Genomic DNA, 15847 nt, shown 5'->3' on the forward strand with positions numbered 1-15847 from the left:
AAATACTTTTTCCCAGTCTGTGGCTTCCCTTTTTACCCTGTTGGAGAAGTTTTTGGATGTGCATAGGGATTTGATTCTTAGAAGGTCCCATTCATCTAAAAAAGAAAGAAATCAAATGTTAAAAAAAAGAAAAGTGACCCCAAACACCTTTCATTGTGGTGACAAAATAGCATGCTTCAGAAATGTGCTGACTTTAGTTGATGTTTATTTCCTACCAAGTTTACACATCATAAAATTTGACCTGGGTCACTTGATGAAGCGTGGACTAGTTCTATCCTCAATGAAATGGTTATTATCCAGGGTGAACATAAGGGCATCAAATGACTTTGGAAAACTGTCATTGAGTCTGACTTCCCATTCACAGTGAACAGTGCAACATTGGCTGGTTTAAGAATAACTATGATTGGAATATTTTTCCTTTTGGAAGGTGGCAGGTTAAATGTCATTGTGGATCTAGAACTGCGTATCTTTATTTCCATCAACCTGCTCATTGTATCTTGAGTCAAGACCTTGGGGCTCAGGCATATCATTACTGGGGTGTTGCTTGAGCCATTGTCAGTAGATGTTACTGGGAGTGAGTGTCAAATATTAACTTGAAAACTTTTGGGATGGTACTCTTTCTTAGAAGGGCTGATTAGGAGGAGAAGGTCAGAAGGTGGGTCTTTGCAAGAATGCCATTTGTCAGGGAATGACAACAGAAAAAGAGGGCCAGTGTAGGTTGTTATTATCTGAGGTGACTTCCATTATGTCCTCCCCTCACTGATCTTTTTTGTTGTTATTTTTAACTGCTGTTTAGTCAACCCTTATTCATGCACACTCCATGCACAATAGAACAAAATACTACTTGATCTTGTACTATTTCCATGATTGGTTATGGAGTAGACAGTTGTGATTCAGAGGGTTTTCATTGGCTGATTTTTGGAAGTAGATTTCCAGATTTCTTTCTAGTCTATCTTAGTCTAGAAACTCTGCTGAACTCAGTTAACAACACCACAATGTGTTCCAATGACAAATGGATTGCACATGAACATTCATGAGCCCAGAAATTGAACCCAAGTCGCCTGCTTGAAGACATGAATTATACCATCGAACTACCAACTACCTCTTCATGTATATACTTTGGCATAAATCAAGGAGTTAACTGATATTCAATCATTCCCTAGGGTGAACATTCCAAGACACACACTCAACAGTTAATTTCCTCTCAACCTAATTAAAAAGGCTAGTTGTTATTAAGTTTATGAAAAGAAAATATAAGCACCTTTTGGAGTGGGAAGTTGCCTTTTCCAATTATTTAAAATAGTCCCACTGGTAGTTCCAATCTAAAATGACCTTTGGAAGATCTGGCATCCCAACCTTGAGTAGAGCTCTCTACAAGGCAAAGTCCAAAGACTTGTAAGTACCTCTTCATTTTTACTGAGCCATGGGGATGGTGACTTACAGGAACATTATTAAGAATTTATATCTAGACTTACTTTAATAAAACATTTAAAGTTGTAAGAATGTGACATAAGAGAGGCCGCTTAGAACATGGTTTTGTTTTCCTGAGACCCAAAGGATTGGTGATCTATGGAGGTGAAGAGGGGAGCCCTGGAAAGCAATGAGGAGGCTCCAGGCTCCTTCTTCCTGCTCCTGACTGTGTCTGTTATAGACCTTTGGCATGTCTTATTTTGGGGACAAAGGACAGTACTGTTTAATGCTCATAACTTTGCCAAACTCCGAAGGGGATAATTACATTCTGCTTCCTGAAATTCTCTTTGTAATTTTCTTCAAGTGAAGTACTCTTACGTGCTTGGGTTGCTGCGGCACCCCGTAGAACAGTTACCGTGTTTCCCCCCTAGTAACGTAGTTTAAGTCATGGTCTGTATTGGGAATCACTCAGCATATCATATTGGGGTCTCTCGCTGTAAAATGCAGTGAGCAAAGTAGAAAATACCAGCTCAGTGGAGCATGTCGTTGGCCTTGATTGCCCACCACCCCTCTACACTGCCACACCTCTTTACCCCTCAAACTGGTCCAACTGGTGTTCCTGACCGGAACAACCAATCAGCTAATGTCATCTAAAGAAACAATAATTTTAGAGCCCTTTTTGGACTAGTAAGTATGGTGAAAAATAATGCTTTGGTGTCAAGGTAGAGTTCTTGACCCACTGAAATAATTAACATTAATTGAGAGATGACACGTGAGTCCCCAAATAACTCAGTTCAATTTCCTGATATATAATTATGCTTTTCTAATAAGTACCAAGAGCAACTTCATGGTAAATGGGATAAAAATTCTCAGGAAGAGATCACATATGTTTGTGTAAATCCCTGCAAGAGATCTTCACAATACAAGGAAAATTAACCAAGCTTATCAGAAATGAAGTCCAGGTGGAAAGGCAAAGGTTGTATTACTTCTCTGAATTTTTTTGAGACATAGATACTAAAACGATAATTCCAAGTCCCCAAGGGGATGAGTGAAATTTGGAAAAGATGCTGGCTTTAATAATCGTACTGCAAGTTGTACATAACGCTAATTGTGTAGGGAATGAAACTGTAGCCGTGGAGCGGTGCATTTAAAACCCACCAAGAGATTTCAGCATGAGAGTGGAACCTAACAAGGAGGGAATCATTAACCACAGAAGTGACTGAAGTGGTTTAATAATTATGTTATTTCAAGGAGAAAAAAGGATCTGACTGAAGTCGAAGGGGAAGGAAAGGACTGATAAATAGAATTTATTTCTACCCTGGGTAGTCAGCTGGTGGGACAACTAGTGGGAAAGGTCTATTAACTAATTGATCTGCTAGACTCGATAGAGAGCTCCAGCTGGAGATCAAAGAAAATGCTCTGCTACAAAGGCAAGCGGCATCCTTGGACCAGATGTGGTCCTTCCAGCTCTGTCATGCCTGATAACTGCAGAGTGTGGTTGAACCTGGCTGTAGGCCCTGCACGTCTAACTGCCGATGTAAAAAGCTGGAGGAAGGACATATGTGTGTGTGTATACACAAGCATGTGTGCTATTGCACACACATGCAAACATGTGTGCACACATGTTTGAAGTACAAGAGTTCTGAAGAAAACTTAGTTTGAGAGCTAAGACATATTTTCCTCTGTATTTGTGAAGTGAAGGGGATACATGGATTTGGTAATTACCAACAGTTTTCCAAAAACCTTTTCAGAGGCATTAATTGTATGGGAGGGGATTGTCTATCCTTCTCCCGCGGAGCAGCTGGTGGCCTTGAACCACATATCTTTCTGATTGCAGCACAACTTCTTGCCTCTATGTCACCAGAGCTCCCTCTAATATTGGTCATGTATTCATTGTTTTTTTTTTCTTTAATTTTTACTGGTTTACATATGATTATTCAGATACATTGTGTTTTGTACATTCACTTTGTGTTTTATATCATCATTCGTATACACTCTATTTTATATAACTAATTACTATTTCTCTGTGTCAATTACCACCCCATCTTGTCAAGTCCCCATTGAACCTTTCCCATTATAGTTTGAGTTTCTTAGATATTGATTGGAGTTGTTGAGTGGTGTACTGGTGAATACATTTGGCTGCAAACAAAAAGACTGCTGGTTCAAGTCCATCCTGAGGCATCTTTGAAGAAAAGTCTAGTGATTTACTACTGAAGGAATCAATCATCAAGTCCTTTGACTCCCATGAGATTGTCATGAGTTGGAATCAACTCAGCAGCAACTGCTTTGGATTTTGGTGTGCAGTAATTATTATACAGTTTCCATTCAATATACTTTGGACTATTTGATAGTCACTTCTCTGTATCCTTGGGAGGTTGGTCCCAGGACCTCTATTGGACCCAGATCCAAGGATATGTAAGTCCCTTACATAAACCAGCACAATATTTGCATATAGCCATCTTTACATCCTCCTGTATACTTTAAATAATTCAACTACTTGTAATGCCTAACATAATGGAAATGTTATGTAAATAATAATTTACATTCCCTTATAATCTTTGTTGTTGAATCATAACAAGTTGTGGCTGACATTGAGAAGAATGAGCATCCCAAAGCACTTAATTGTGCTCATGTGAAACTTATACCTGGAGCAGGAGGCTGTTGTGTGAACAGGGCAAGGGAACACTGCATGGTTTAAAATGAAGAAAGGAGTGTGTCAGGATTGTATTCTGTCTCCATATCTATTTAACCTGTATGGTGAGAAAATTATTCGAGAAGCTGGACTCTATGAAGAGGAATATGGCATCAGAATCAGAGAGAGACTCATCAATTATCTGCATTATGCAGATGACACAACCTTGCTTGCTGAAAGTAAGGAGAACTTAAAATACTTCTTGCAGAAGATCAAGAAATGCAACCTTCAATATGGATTGCTTCTCAATGTCAAGAAAACAAAGATTTTTACCACTGGACAGATAGGTAACATCATGATGGATGGAGAAGTGATTGAAATTGCTAACAACTGCATCTTATTTGGATCCACAATTAACAGCTTTGGTACCAGCAGTCAGGAAATCAGGAGATGTATTGTACTGGGAAAGTCTGCAGTTAGACCTCTCCAAATTACTGAGAAGCAATAATGTCAGTTTGTGGACTAAGGTGTGTCTGATTCAGGCTATGGTCTTTCTGATTGATCTCTTGTTATGCATCTGAGAGCTGGACAATGAATAAGGATGACAGAAAAATTGATGCCTTTGAACTGTGTTGTTGGAGAAGAGCACAGACCAACCCATGGGCATCCAAAAGAACAAACAAATATGTCTTAGAGATGATACAGTCAGAGTCTTCCATGGAGGAAAGAATGATGAGGCTTCGCCTCACGTACTTTTGATATGTTGCTAGGAGGGCTATTCCTTGGAGTGGGTCATGATGGTGGGAAGGGCGGAGGGTCAGCAAAGGAGAGAAAGACTCTAAACTGGGCGGGTTGACATGGTGACTGCTGCAGTGGACTCTTGTGTATCAGTAAGCGTGAAGAGGGCACAGCATAGGACAGGGCTCAGAGCCGCTGTTCATAGGGTCACTATGGGTCATTCTTGACTCAACAGCACCCAACAACAACAAACAATGTAACCTTTGAAATGGTTTTGACCAGTTCATTTGTTTTTAGGAACATTCCCCCCCCCCCCCCCCCCCGAATGTTTTCAATCCATGGATGCAGATTTTGTGGACACAGAAGATAAATTGGAATAATATCTGTTACAATGAAAGCAAAAATGTTTTGTGGAATGGCCAAAATTACAGAGAGTCAATACTTAGGATTGGTTTATCTGTGGTAATTGTTTTTAAAATATTTATAATCAAGCTGAGAATGAAAAAATCCAAACATGACTTTCATTTTCGTCTTTATTCTGGCATTATTTATTTATATGTATCAATACCTTGCTCCTTTCTAATCCTATGAATTCTGCTTCTAGTTTTCTCACATCTGCACAAGATATTTATGATGAGGCAAAAATTGAGTTAGGGGTTTCTTTTAAATGTATGTAGATTTAGCAATACTTCTTTTCCATGACCTTTCAAAGAGTCCTGCAGTATCAGACACTTAAAAAAAAGGGGGTGTGGGGATGTCTAGAATTACCTCCTGTGGTTATTTTAGTCTGGATTGTGCATGACCTTTCTTAAATAAGGGGCTATGGTGGGGTGGTGTGTTATATCTTGCACTGCTCTTTGAATCTACCGGTTGGTCCACTGGAGAAAGGTGGACTGTCTCCTTGTGTGAAGATTTACAGCTGCAGAAACCTGCTGGAGGGCTACTATGCGTCAGAATGAACAAACCACTGGGGTTTGCGTCTTTCTTAAAATACTGCTTGCTTCCTTAGTTGATTGCAAATATTACCACAGGGTCAATGGTTCATCTAGTTAGTAGATGTATTGGGGGCTCAGGAATGTTCAGATGGACCTTTTATTAATTTTGTTTTTGTTGTGTACTGTCTGGTCAGAACTGACCCATAGCTGATCCTCCAATGGGTTTTCAGAGGCAGTTAATTGCACAAGAGGGGATTTCCCTTCTTTCTCCTGCAGAGCAGCTGGTGGATTAGAACCTTTTGCCTTTGGGTTTGGCAGCGCAACTCCTTACCACTATCCACCATTTGAGACAATTACATTCCTGAGAAAAGGAAAATGTCTATAAAATATGTGAATGCTTGTCATTATCCCTGGTGCCTAAGTTTTCAATAATAACTTTTCTCTCTTCACCCTTCCTCCTTACCCCCTGTTTTTGGTTTTATTCCTATTAAAATTCAGCTTCCAACCTTGTCCATTACTATTTATTCTCAGTATATGCATTTTGCAGGAATATTTTCCAGATGACATATTTATCATGTACATGTATATAAAATTATTTTGTAGAATATATGTTGACAGAATGGAAGGAAGAATGAGAAAGATGGCTCTTCTGAAGACAAACTCTATCTACTTGCAATTTAGTCAAATATTTCTGAGCTTGAGCATATGCATCAACCTCACAGATTTCTGAGGTTCCAGTGAAATAATTAACTCTTGTCCATCCATTCAGAGATCTAGCTAATGAAACAGAGCTAGACATCAGTAAAGAAACCATAGTGTGTGATTAAATGCTGGTGGATGAAAAGCAGATGGACTTAGAGGAAAAGCAAACAAACATAAAAATAGAGAAAGGGCTTCTAGAGATAAGGAAGGGCTGGAGAAATGCCAAGCCTGGAGTCATCCAGCACCAAGGGCAAGGCTGAGCGGAGGGGCACTCACTGGTGTTTACGTAAAGTCTGAGTCCAAGACTTTGGGACACTCTCCTTCACTTACAGCCTCCTCTTTGCTCCCTCTTCCCCCTCCTCTATGTTACTTCTCAATTACAAAGCAAACATGGTTGAATTACATCATCTGGATGAAACCAGAAGACTTCTCAAGACAGAAAATTTGGGCGCAGTGGGTAGTAGGGTCTGAAGAAACCCAGAGGTATGTCAAACATTATGTTAAGGCAGCTTTGCCCAGGAATGAAACGTACCAAGATGTTTCAGGCCCTGATGGATCCCAGGAGTCTCTGGATTGCAGGCTTTATTCCTTTCTCTCTCATTGTCTGCTAGTTGGGACTAACTCATAGCTGACCTTCCCTGAGTTTCAGAGGCTATAAATTGCACAGGAGGAGATTGCTCATCTTTCTCCCTCAGAGTTGCTGGTGGAGGTGAACTGCTAGAGAGTATGGCCTTTGGATTAGTAGTGCATCTCCTTATGGACCACGCCATCAGAGTGTCCTCTTGACCACCAGAGCTACTCTACCAGAACAAGTAAGAGTTGCTGTTGTGTTTATTCTGACACATTGCCGTCCTACATGTGTGAGAGCAGAGCGGTGCACCATGGGGTTTTCTGTGACTGATATTTCAAAAGTCAACATCACTAGAACTTTCTTCAAAGGTGCCTCTGGGAGGATTTGAACCTATAACCTTTTGGTGTGTGTACAGAGCTTCCCCATTTAAGACAGTCCTGAGAAACTTTAAGATTAAGAACTGATCAGCGTCATTCTTGAGTTAGATTCTTTTACATTCTTGAATACGTTCTTCAGCTAGAGATGTTAGATGGCTTGCAGTAAAATGTCCTGAATAAAAGGAAAAAAATACAAATAGATTAATTGATCTTGAAGAAAACAAAACTTAATCATTGTTGTGGTTGTTGGGTGCTGTGATGTTGACTATGACCCATAGCAACCCTATGAAAAACAGGTCTGAACCTTGTCCTATTTTGTCCTCATGATTTTTTATTCTGAATCCTCAGGGCAATTCAAGACAGTATTATGCCTTTACAAGAATAAATTCCTAGGATAAAGGAGTTATCAGAAAAAAAGAGTTCCTGATAATGAACATATATTGTTTTTTAACAGATATTTGTAATGAATAAATAATCATAAGGGCAAAATGCAATCATCGTATTTCTGCCTCATTTCTATCACCAAGCCCATGTTTTCCAACTACTCTTCCTTCTTCACTGTTTCCAACTTTAACTTAGACAGGGAACTGCCAGAAGCTCAAACAGGATTTAGAAGAGGCTATGTCACCAGGGATATCATTGCTGATGTCAAATGAATACTGTCTGAAAGTAAAGAATATCAGAAGAATTTCTATTTGTGCTTTATTGACTATGCAAAAACATTTGACTGTGTAAAGGCATTTGACTGTGTGGATCATAACAAGTTATGCCTAACATTGAGATGAATGGGTATCCCAGACCATTTAATTGTGTTCATCCAAACCTATACCCAGACCAGGAGGTTGTTGTGTGAACATAGCAAAGAAACAGTGCACGGTTTAAATTTAGGAATGGAGTGCATCAAGGTTGCTTTCTCTCTCTCTATTCAGTCTGTATGCTGAGCAAAATGACTCGAGAAGCTGGACTCTATGAAGAGGAATGTGGCATCACGAGTAGAGGGAGACTCATCAATAACCTGCATTATGCAGATGAGACAACCTTGCTTGCTCAAAGTGGGGAGAACTTAACGCACTTGTTACAGAAGATCAAAGATCAATATGTATTGCATCTCAATCAAGAAAACAAAGATTCTTACCATTGGACATATAGGCAACATCATGATAGATGGGAAAAGATTGAAACTGTCAACAACTTCAACTTCATCATTGGATCCACAATTAACAACCTTGATACCAGCAGTCAGGAAATCAGGAGATGTATGGTACTGGGAAAATCTACAGTTAGAGACCTCTCCAAATTATTGAGGAGTAATGATATAATGTACATATATTACATCAAAAAACATATTGCGATGGGAAAGTCTGCGGTTAGGGACGTCTCTAAAGTACTCAAGAGTAACGGTGTCTCTCTGGAGACTCAGGTGCGCCTGATACAGGCCATGGTTTTTGCAATCACTTGTTATGCATCAGAGAGCTGGACAATGACTAGGGAGGATAGAAGGAGAATTGACGCCTTTGAGCTGTGGTGCTGGAGAAGAGTATTGAATGTACCATGGACTGCCAAGAAAACAAACAGATTCATCCTAGAGAGGGTTAAACCAGGCTACTCCTTGGAGGCAAGGATTCTGGAGCTTCGTCTTACATACTTTGGACATGTTGTAAAGAGAGAAAGGTCTTTAGAGAGGGACATCATGCTGGGTAGAGTAGAGGGACAGTGCAGGAGGGGAAGACCCTCTATGAGGTGGATTGATTCAGTGACTGGGGTAATCGGGATGGGTGTGTCAGGGGCAATGAGATTGGCACAGGACAGAGCAGGGTTTAGGGCTTTTGTACATAGGGTCGCTATGAGTCACAAACGACTCAACGGCACATAACAACAACAACAACAACAACGATGTAATGATTGAGCACGAAGATGCCTCTGATTCAGGCCATGATCTTTCTGACCACTTGTTATGTATCTGAGAGACCAACAACGAATAAGTATGACAGAAGAAGAATTGATGCCTTTGAGCTGTGGTGTTGAAGAAAAGCACTGAACATGGACAGCCAAATGAACAAACAAATATATGTCTTGGAGAGATTGCAGCCGGGGTGCTCTTTTGAGGCAAGGATGATGAGATTTCACCTCATATACTTCAGACATGTTGCTAGGAGGGGCTGTTCCTTGGAAAGGCAGAGGGTCAGTGAAGGATAGAAAGACAGTGAATTGATACAGGGAATGCCACAATGAGCTCTAAATCGTCAGGAAATGTAAGGTTGGTACAGGATAGGACAGGGTTCAGATTGTTATTTGTAGGGTTGCTATAGGTTGTAATCAGCACAATGACACCTAACAACAAGAAGTATTCTCAGAAAGTCAAGTATGTTAGAATCACTTGCAAACCTGGCTACACCACAGTTTGCAAGACACCACCCCAGAGGTCCTGAATGCGAGTTTACATTTCTAATGAGTTCCCAGTTGAGGCTGCTCCTGCAGCTCCAGGGATCACACTTTGAATAGCAGAGTGTAGAAAAACATGAATTTGTATTTTGACTGTATAAGCTTGAACAACTTTACATAATTTTTACATACTTTAGTGGTTTCATCTATTAAAAACTATAATTATGATAAAATTGTATTTTACTGGAGGCTAATTAGCTATGAGGGATTAGAGAGAAATCAGCTGCTGAGGAAATGGGGTTTTGAATAGTTTCTCTGAGTCTTCAGTTCTTCCTTTGCATTAAAATTTCTTTAAATGTTAGACCAGCAGGGGAAAAAAATGGACTTAAATCACGTTACTAGGAATAAAGACTAAATGGAAAGAGACCACAGAAAGAAGTTTATTAAAAGCACCTTTATGTCTATTACACTCCTGTTTGGAGTAATTGCAAGTTTGAAAAGAAATGTATCCCTTTGCATGTATGGAGTTTGGGTTTGTTTTCACTTTCTCAAGATTTATGCCGATCAGCAATGTAGTAACTATTCCTGTGTACTATTATATACATGGAGTATCTCATGGACTACCAAAAGGACTAGCAAGTCTCTCTTGGAGGAAGTGCAGCCTCGATACTCATGAAAGGCAAGTAGGGGGGAACTTTGTCTCATTTTGGACACGTTGTCAGGAGGGGTCAGTCCTATGATAAAGACATCACATGGGAAAGGGAGAGGGTCAAAGAAAGAGAGGAAGACCCTCAACAAAATAATGTGGTACAGTGCCTATAACAAAGGGTTCAAGCATATTAGAGATCTTAATAATTGCTTAGGATAGGGCAAGGTTCAAATCATTTCTTCACAGGGGTCTCTATAGGTCATAGTTGAATCAATGCAACCAACAATGAACAATATTATTTCTCTGGGGTCTTTGTGTGCTGCTGCTGTTGTTGTTATGTTCCGGCGAGTTGCTTGCAACTCATAGCGACCCTATGTACAATAGCCCTAAACTCTGCTCTGTCCTGTGCCAATTGAATTGCCTCTGACACACCCATCCTGATTACCCCAGTCACTGAATCAATCCACCTCATAGAGGGCCTTCCCCTCCTGCACTGTCCCTCTACCCTCCCAAGCATGATGTCCCCCTCCAAGGACAGGTTCCTCCTTACAACATATCCAAAGTATGTCAGACAAAGCCTCAGAATCTTTGCCTCCAAGGTGTAGCCTGGTTTAACCCTCTCAAGGATGAATCTGTTTGTTTTCTTTGCAGTCCATGGTACAGTCAGTACTCTTCTCCAGCACCACAGCTCAAAGGCATCAATTCTCCTTCTATCCTCCTTAGTCATTGTCCAACTCTGATGCATAACATGATTGCAAAGACCATGGCCTGTATCAGAAGCACCTTAGTCTCCAGAGTGACACCATTGCTCTTCAGTACTTTGAAGTGGTCCCTAACTGCAGACTTTCCCATTGCAATATGCCTTTTAATTTCCTGGCTACTGGTGCCAAGAGTGTTGACTGTGGAGCCAAGCAAACTAAAGCTGTGAACAATCTCAATCTCTTCACCAACCATCCCGATACTGCCAATTGGTCCAGTGATAAGAATCTTTGTCTTCTTGATATTGAGCCTCAATCCATATTGAAGGCTGCAGTCCTTGACCCTCTGCAGTAAGCACTTCAGGTCCTCCTCAGTTTCAGCAAGCAGGGTTGTGTCATATGCATGACACAGATTGTTGATAGATCTTCCACCAATCTTGACCCCACATTTCTCTTCATAGAGCCCAGCCTCCCGGGTGATCTGCTCTGCATACAGGCTGAAAAGGTATGGAGATGGGACACATCCCTGGCATACGCCCTTCCCAATATTGAACCATGCAGTGTCTCCTTGCTCTGTTCTGATGTCTGCCTCCTGCTCCAAGCACAAGTTTTGCATTAGCATTATCAAGTGTTCTGGGATTCCCATTCTTCTCAGAGTCAGCCACAGTTTGTTATGATCCACACAGTCAAATGCCTTTGCATAATCCATGAAACACAGATATACATTCCTCTGATATATTCCCTGCTTTCACCTAGGATCCATCTAACATTAGCTTCAATATCCCTAGTACCACAACCCCTTCTAAACCTAGACTGGACTTCTGGCAGTTCTCTGCTGATGTGCTGTTACAGACATTTTTGGATAATCTTCAGTAGAATTTTGCTTGCATGTGCAATCAATGATATTGTTCTATAGTTTCCACAGTTTGTTGGTTCACCCTTCTTTTGGATGGGAACAAACATAGATCTCTTCAGTTGGCCAAGTGGTTGTTCTCCAGATTTCTTGGCACAACTTGGTGAGCACATCCATGGCAGCATCTGTTAGCTGAAATATGTCAATTGGTATACCATCTATTCCTGGGGCCTTATTTTTTTGCTATTTCCTTCAAAGCAGCTTGAACTTCTTCCTTCATCACCATAGGCTCTTGATCATATGTTGTTTCATGAAATTCTTCTATGTCTGCCAATTCCTTTTGATCCAGTGACTCAGTATATTCTTTCCATCTTCCTTTAACAATTCTAGGATCATTTAATGTGCTATAGATGGTTAAAGTGCTTGGCAGCTAACTGGAGGGTTGGTGATTTGAATCCATTCATAGGTTCTCCCAGTTCACTCTCAGGCCTCTAGAAGATAGACCTTGGGATCTAATTGCCACTGAGTACCCTGTGCAGTACAGTTTTACTCAGGTATACATGCGATTGCCATGACTTGAAGTGAATTTCTGACAGCTGGTTCTGGTTATTCTTTTGTACAGAAGGTACCTGGGGATGGGTGGAAGGCAGACAAGGACAAGCAGGATCATGTGTATAAAAAAGGTGGAAAAAGAACATTGTCTTATAACATTTCAGATAAGATAGGTCCTTCTGCAAGGGCTACATGAACTACCAGGAAGGTCGAGCTGGTAACCAGCACTACATGTACAGATGGGGATTATGTTCTTTAAGACCCTGGTGGAATAGTCATTAGGGAGTTTGTGCTGCTCACCCAAAGATCCTACCTCTCTGACCTCTCAAACCAGTATCTCCATGGGAGAAATATGAGAAATGTCCTCTCAAGTGATCTACAGTCTCAGAAACTCAAGAGAAGATCAGCTGGCTATGAGTCATGAGTCCCAACTCTCCAGCAATGAACTTTGCATTTTGAGGTGGGAGAGTGAGGATCATCAACTGCTTGGAAGTGATGGGCCTGTCCTATTTCCTAATGTAGTAGGAGAAATGGCTTGTAAAAGGAATGTAACAGAGGATATAAACAGACTGTTTTAAATGTAACTAAGGACCAAGGAAGTAAGTCAATGTTGAAGTGATGCTCACAAGCAGCTCTTAAAAGTGTAAACCCCATTTTTATTTTTTTATATGAAAAATTTGTATTTAGAATTAGCCCGCTGGACTCAGTTTAGATGATCCCAATTTTGTTGGCAACATCCAAAGCATCATAGTCAGGAGCAAGTCGAACATAGGCCTTCTTCTCTCCATCAGGCCTAATCAAAGAAATGACCTTAGCCACATCAATGTCATACAGCTTCTTTACAGCTTGTTTAATTTGGTGCTTATTGGCCTTGACATCCACAATGAACACAAGTGTGTTGTTATCTTCTATCTTCTTCATAGCTGACTCAGTGGCCAGGGGAAATTTGATGATGGCATAGTGGTCAAGCTTGTTTCTCCTGGGAGCACTCTTCCGGGGGTATTTGGGTTGCCTTTGGAGTCTCAGAGTCTTAGGCCGCCGGAAGGTGGGTGATGTGCGGATCTTCTTTTTTTGCTGTGGATGCCCTTCAGGACTGCCTTCTTGGCATTTAATGCCTTTGCTTTGGCTTCAGTTTTGGGAGGGGCAGGGGCTTCCTTCTTCGCTTTTGGCGCCATCTTCGTCTAAACCCCATTTTTCTAATATGAGTGCTGTGACACTCTGCTCTCCACCCTGAGATGGCATTGAAAATGCTAAAGTTGTCTCAAGTTCAATAAGTATGGCTGACTGGGGGAGTTTGGCTCAAAAACAAAACAAAATACCACAAACACCCCACAACACAACAAAACTAACCTTCCCTCCCTCCTGCTAACTTTCTTTGGAAATGCAGTCTATGGATTCAATTCGCTCTCTGTGCAAGATGAAAAAATCTTTCTGCTTTTAGAGGCATCAGAGGAGATGAGCTGGAACAGAACAGGAATTTTCCTCATCTTTTCCTCCCAAGGCGGAAAGGCTGAGACAGAGTTTGTAGCCAGCGAGCTAGATGTGATGGGAAACTTAGCTTCAGGTTCTGTCTTGGAGCAGACAATAACTCATCCAGTTCAAGAGGACTTTTTCTGGAAGTCCTCAGGGAAGTCAATGAGAAGGATGCCTTGATGGTACCACCTATGTCCTTGTGACCTGGATCCACATTAAGTCTCCACATACAAGGAAACTGACCTCTATACCTGAGGTGGTGGAGGAGGGGTGGGGGAGTGTGGTCCCATCTGGAAGCTGGAATTTTGGGTTGATTCCAAGTATGTTCTCCCATGAAAGCATGAGGCTTGTCTTTGATGAGGAGCAAGTCTCCGTCACACCTAATCTCTCCTGAAACAGAATCACAATTCTGTCAGATGATAATGAAGTGGCTAATGGTTGTGGTCTTATTTGAAAAAAAGAGAGGAGCCTCGCTCCTGCTGATTAGAAGGATGGCAGCCATAGCTTAGTCATGGTGAAGACGGGCCTGGTTGGGTCTGTCACTCATTTATCTCCTCCTGGTTTTTAAATTGCCAAACAAGGAGATTTATGGAAAGTATTTGTGACTCCTTGTTCTCCCAGGGAGATAATAGGGTCTACAGACCACTCCCTTTATCCCTCCGCTCCCACTTAATTGCCTTTACAGCCAGACAGGATTGCTATAGACCTTGTTTCTGGGAGTTCTTCTTCTTTATTTAAAAAAAAAAAAAGGTACAATTTGTGTTCATTTTTTCCCCCTCCCAAGATTGTGTAAATTATCTTTGATTTCAGACATTTTTTTGGTGGAGGACTGGGTGAGTTAGAATGAAAACCACAAAAGCATTTCAGTGTTGGCGTCTCAGTTGCATATGCATGTAACTGTCACCTGTCAGTACTGGGACAGCCCACAAATTTCTAGCTGGGTCTGAACTGTCCCTCTTTGACCCTGGCATTGGTTTCATTTTAGAGGGTTTCCTGCTCCACAGCTGAAGTTATCACCTACACTTTAAAACTTCTTGTGGTGCTTAATTCTTATTCTCACTGACATTTCCAATAGAATGGATAAATAAAGAATGTGGCCTAGTGGTGAGAAGTTATGCTGCCAACCACAAGATAGGAGGTTCAAATCCACCAGCTGCTCCAAGGGATAAAGATGGGCAATATCCTGCCATGTGATTTAAAGCCTCTGAAAACCCACTGGAGGATCAGCTAAGAGTTGGTTCAGCTCAATAGTACTCAACAACAATAACAATAACATACAGATATGTTTGCTTATTGAATATTATCACCTACCTCATGACGGTAATAATAACCAGCTTTCAATAGAGAACTGTATAACCTGCAATAAGTAACCTAACCTTCCTTAGCCTTAGTTTTCTAATTATGAAGTAGATATTAAATTGCTTCTTTTCCTTACATTTCAAAGTATATATCATGCTATTTTTTTATATCCTAGATTTTTTCTTTTTAAATATGTCTTCAAATGTATGTTTGTTTTGTGAGCCTCTCTAATGTCTAAGTCACTAAGAGTCAGCATCTGAAAAAAAACCCAACTCAGCTTTTTTCCATTTTGAATTCACAAGGATTATTTTCCTTCTTTAAATAAAGCCTTTCATAAATACAAATAACCTCAACTAACTTGGAATTAAATTTTGGTGTCTTTTTGGGCAGGGAATGCTAACCTAAGTACTTTTAATTGGCAATTATTACCTTCAACCTGGAAAAAGGAGTTCCCCCAAAGGAAAGCTCCCAGGGCTCTTCCTACAAGAAGGTAAAAATGACTGGTTGCCCATCACTGTTGTCCAGTCAATTCTGAGTCCTAAAAGCCCTGCAGAACAACAGAGAACTGCCCCCATA

The sequence above is a fragment of the Elephantulus edwardii genome, unplaced genomic scaffold (genome assembly GCF_000299155.1).
Source record: "Elephantulus edwardii isolate Elephantulus edwardi_28Jun2011 unplaced genomic scaffold, EleEdw1.0 scaffold00054, whole genome shotgun sequence".
NCBI classification, from domain to species: domain Eukaryota; kingdom Metazoa; phylum Chordata; class Mammalia; order Macroscelidea; family Macroscelididae; genus Elephantulus; species Elephantulus edwardii.